Genomic DNA, 4,597 nt, shown 5'->3' with positions numbered 1-4,597 from the left:
CGAATCCCGCGATGGTCGTCGGTGCGGGGGAAACAACCATACCATTTTTAAATCGAGCTTTGCCCCTCTCCCTGGCTCTTCCTCTCGTCTCCTTCTCAGCAGGCATGGGGTCCACTATCCTGAAGCTTTTGCGTGACGCAGAACTCGTACGTGTGGGTGGTGCAGCGCCGTTCTTGTCATCGGGCTTTGACGCACTTAAAGGGAAGACTCTTCTCTTGTACTTTTCGGCAAGCTGGTGCCCGCCCTGCCGCCGCTTTACGCCCGTTTTGAAAGAATTCTATGAAGCGGTCGCCACAAAGCACCCTGTAGAGGTGGTATGGGTTTCCTCGGACGACTCGCAAATGGAGTGGGGGGAATATGGGAAAATTATGGCAGCCTATTACGCGGTACCTTTCGAAAATAGGGACCTTCGGACGAGACTCAAGCAAGAAGTTGGTGTGTGTGCTAGCAAAGAGCAGGCCAGCGTTCGCATACAAGAGAGGAAACGTGGCATTCCAACATTAGCGGTCGTAAAGCCTGACGGAACCCTGCTGACCATAGAAGGCGACGAAGAGATAACTCGGAGCGGGATAGCCGTGTTGCATAAGTGGGATTTGTAGCCCCAGCATAAGTATAAGTCGACGCTTGGTGTGCGTGCCACACATTTCGCAAAGTTACGTGTGACATATTTTATTGCCGTCAAATCCTTTTGATTTTTTCTTTTCTTTCCTTCCAAGCCGCTCGACGTAAATACATTGAAGGCGTGTACACATGAAATTCAAACCACTTCCTGCATGCATATGTTTCTCCTTCCCTTCCGCCGGCGACCCTCTGGGTGTGGGTGACGGGCACATCTGTTCCTCAGAAGGAGGAGAATTACGTAAGAGTCGTGCACGCCTGTCCATGTCCTAGTGTCTTCTTTAAAGCCCCCCCCTCCGACCATTCAAGTAAGCTCGAGCTCTTTTCGTTGGTTTGTTCTGTCGCCCCACCATCATATGCGCGACTGTACAACACAAGTGTTGGTTTGTCTCCCTTCTCGTTCTCTCCTCCTTCCCGTCTCTGACACCTAGATGGGGCGGTACCCTCATTTGCTGTAGTCCAGACTAGCTTTCCTCCTTTCGTTCAGACCCGTCCCATCTTTTCAAACCAGTATTATCTCACATGAATGTGGGGTTGGGCAGCAGCACCCGGCAGTAGAGGCCCACGGCGCCCTCGCCCAGCGTGATGAATTTGGCCTCGTCGGAAATGGTCGATACATGGTACTCGTCGTCCACGTAGGAGGCACGCTGCCAGCTGTCGTCGTTAAAGTCGGGATTGAGCCACTCGTCGTCGGCGAGGGGCTGATCCGTGCATCGCCATTTGCTGTCCGTCACGAAGGAATATCCGCAGACCTTGAGGGGGAAGGCAGGCGAGGGAGAGAGGAACGGGAAGAAATAAATTGAAAAGCGGTCGCTGTAGGTAAAACAATGTCATGCAAAGCACGCGATTGGAGACATTCGAGACATGGAAATATTTACTGGCAAGTCCAGCGACAGGTCCTGCCAGACAAAGCTGTGCAAAGTTTCCCTCGCCCCCCTTATTTCCACCGACCTACCTCTACCTCGCCCTTAAAGTAGGCGTCGATCGGATCTCGCGCCTTGATTGAAACCCCCACCACAAACGTCGGTTGCTTGTTGGAAATGGAGAGGGGGAAGGTGGCCAAAGAATTCGCCGGCGCCGTTTTTCCTCCCTGCATGTAGCCTTGAATGGTGACGGTGCTGGGGCCCATCATCTTGACCAATGCCTCGTTCACAGTGTAGGGGCAGAATTGATAGAAGTACTGTTTGGAGCGAGGGGCTGTGGCCTTGCTGTCGAATTTCGTGTCGTATTGAAAGGCGACGACCGGGTTGGCAACGGCCAGGACTCCACTGGGGGAGCAGGTGTACCAACTCACACGAGGGTAGTGCTCCTGGGGGTGCGGAGGGTAGTTCGAAAAGGACGGAGTGGGCAGGGAAGGAAACAGGTGTCATGTCAGTAACGTGGGAGAACCAGAAGTTCCTCGCACGGATGTAACGCTTTGGGTATGAATATAGATACAGATGGCCTGGGAGAGGGGAGAGTGAGCGGGGACGAAGGGCGTACCTTCATGATGGAAGCGGCGCGGTAAGGGTTTCGGTCGCAGGTATCACCGTTCTCGCCGCACATGATCTCGCGGGCGTCTTGGATGCTTGTCTTGTAGATGTCTTGCTCTTTCATTCCATATGAGGCTGCATTCGTGCCGTTGATGATCTGGCTCTGGGGGATCAATTCGCGGTAGACAATCGACCACCATTCGGGGGGCGATGTCGGCTCTCCTGAGGCCTGCTCCTCGAGATCGTCCAATGTCAAAATCAGGGACTCACTGGTGTCCACTTTGCATCGATCGAGGGCCGCTTGATTGGAGGCCACCACCATGGAGACGTTGCGTTGGAAGCCCTCTTCCCACAATTCAGCGCCGTACAAGTCGTAGTAGAAATCGCGAATTTCGGCGTCAGGGAACGTGCGCAGTACCGGTCCCGGGGGTCGAAGGTCGTAGACGGAAAGAGATGCGTAGCGCATGTCGTAGGTCTCGGGGGAGCCGATGAATCGAGCTTTAAATTTGGAATAAGGCGTCGACGGCAAAAAGGTATTCACCACCGCGATAAGGTCGTTATTCTTGATGTATTCCGGTCGTGAGTTTGCGCAGGCCATGAGGTATCCGCCGTCGGCATTCACGAACGGGGCGCGGCTAAAGACAGAGGAAGGGATGACAATGTGAGTCATCCGTTAAGCAAAATTACCGGAAAAGGCAAAGCCAGCGTAGCGATTTCATCGTAAAGAGGGTTGTTCACACGAAAAGAACAAAGATCTATCATAAAGGAGACACACCAACGAGATGGAAGCGGTAGGTGTGAGGCCATTCAAGTGTCCTAAAGGTTACCTGGACGAGGCCCGCTCCCGAGACATGAGCATGAAGCCGTCCTTGACATTTTCGATGCTGCACGACACCGAGTCCTCCTTGAAGTTCATCTGGATGAGACGCGACTGTTATACGGGGGGAAATGTGATGAACGGGGGTTAGTGATTATCGACGATCAAGGGAGCAAGATGAGTCGCAGTCAACGCGCGACCCGATGTTGATCTCACGCGAAACTAATGTACGGAAGACATCGGCAAAAGCAACCCACACCACAGCACCTTTTTAGAAGCCACATTTTACTCACATTTACGGCCGTCGTGACCGCCTTGGTGATGATCTCCGCGTTCGTGTCGGGGCACAAAGGCATTTTTTTCCACCCCTGGTCCCACGTGGTCGGGGTCAGAGAGCCAGCAGTTCGAAGCGAAATAGTGGGCGGGTCCTTGTATCCCCACTTTGCAAGCTTGTTTGTGTTTGTCTTTGCTAATGGATCCACGCCGTACATGCGCATCATGACGTATCCCGTGGTGGTGGAGGAGAAGTTGCCGACATTGATAGGAAGCTCGTTCGGGAAGCCCCGGTTTCCGTCCTTGGAGAGGACAATTTTGAAGCGACCGTCCCGGATCTGCAAAGGGGACTTTCTGGCAAACGAGTTGACGCCCTCGGAGGGAACCACCTCCAAATCTTTTAAACCGGCGATGGGCGAGAAGTTCTCGTCGTACGTCTGCACAGAGAAGTAGCGGGAGTCGGGGAACTCGCCTTCGATCATGGCCAAATCAGAAGGTCCGAAATTAGGGAAGACCATCAGATGGTAGACGGACTGGGCGTCGGGGAAGAAGAGATTCGCAGTCTGATAGTCCGCAGACGCAGTCCAAGCACAGTCTGTCTCAATGGCGCCCGTGCCACCCTTGATAGCACCCATCATGGTGCGGAGCCAGAAGGCAGGGTCCGTGAGCGTGTTCTCCATGTTGGCCTCCGGATCCAAGCCCGAGGCCAAAATTAGTGTGTCTTGAATCTTTGCAGGTATGAAATAAACGAGAGGAAAAGAGGGAGGAAGATATCTAAGAAATGCGACAGCGCTTTTTGGTAAGAGATAGGGTGGGGGCATCCAACATCACAGTGACCTCCCCAGTGTGCCTTTAGATTGTTTCACTTACATCTTTCAGCTGTTTGTTGTAATCAGCGCCCATGGTCATGGTCAAGAGAGAATTCGAATCCACACTCTCACCCGGAACCGCCGAGTTTAAAATTGTGCTCGCGTCTCCATCTTGAAGCCCTGCGAAGGTCTTTGCGTAATGTTGCATCGACCCTCCCTGCACACCATCACGGGCAGAGTTCAAAAAAGCCGACCAAACCTCCGAGTTGGAGCCAAATCCTCCTGTAGGTTCCAAGCTGGCCGCTTTGAGCTGCTCCGAGATTCCGGACGAGGATAGCAAAGTTGACGCCATGTCCTCCACCTTGGGAATTTCCCCATTGGACTCCTTTAGGGCCTCCGAAGCGGCTTCAGCCGCATTTGATGCTGCTTGAGCCGCAGCAGCAGCATTTTCGGTTGTTGAATCATTGCTGGGTGCCTTTGCGTCGATCTTTTTTGCGTCTTGGGCTTGCGCAGGACAGGAAAGGATCATGAACATCCCTACCGCAGCCACGGCAAGCGCTAACGTGCTACCCCGTCGAATGACACGCATTGTCTTTCTGATCTCTCGT

This window comes from Nannochloropsis gaditana (assembly GCF_000240725.1).
Source record: "Nannochloropsis gaditana CCMP526 unplaced genomic scaffold scaffold076, whole genome shotgun sequence".
NCBI lineage: Eukaryota > Eustigmatophyceae > Eustigmatales > Monodopsidaceae > Microchloropsis > Microchloropsis gaditana.
Note: the sequence above shows the minus strand (reverse complement) of the source record.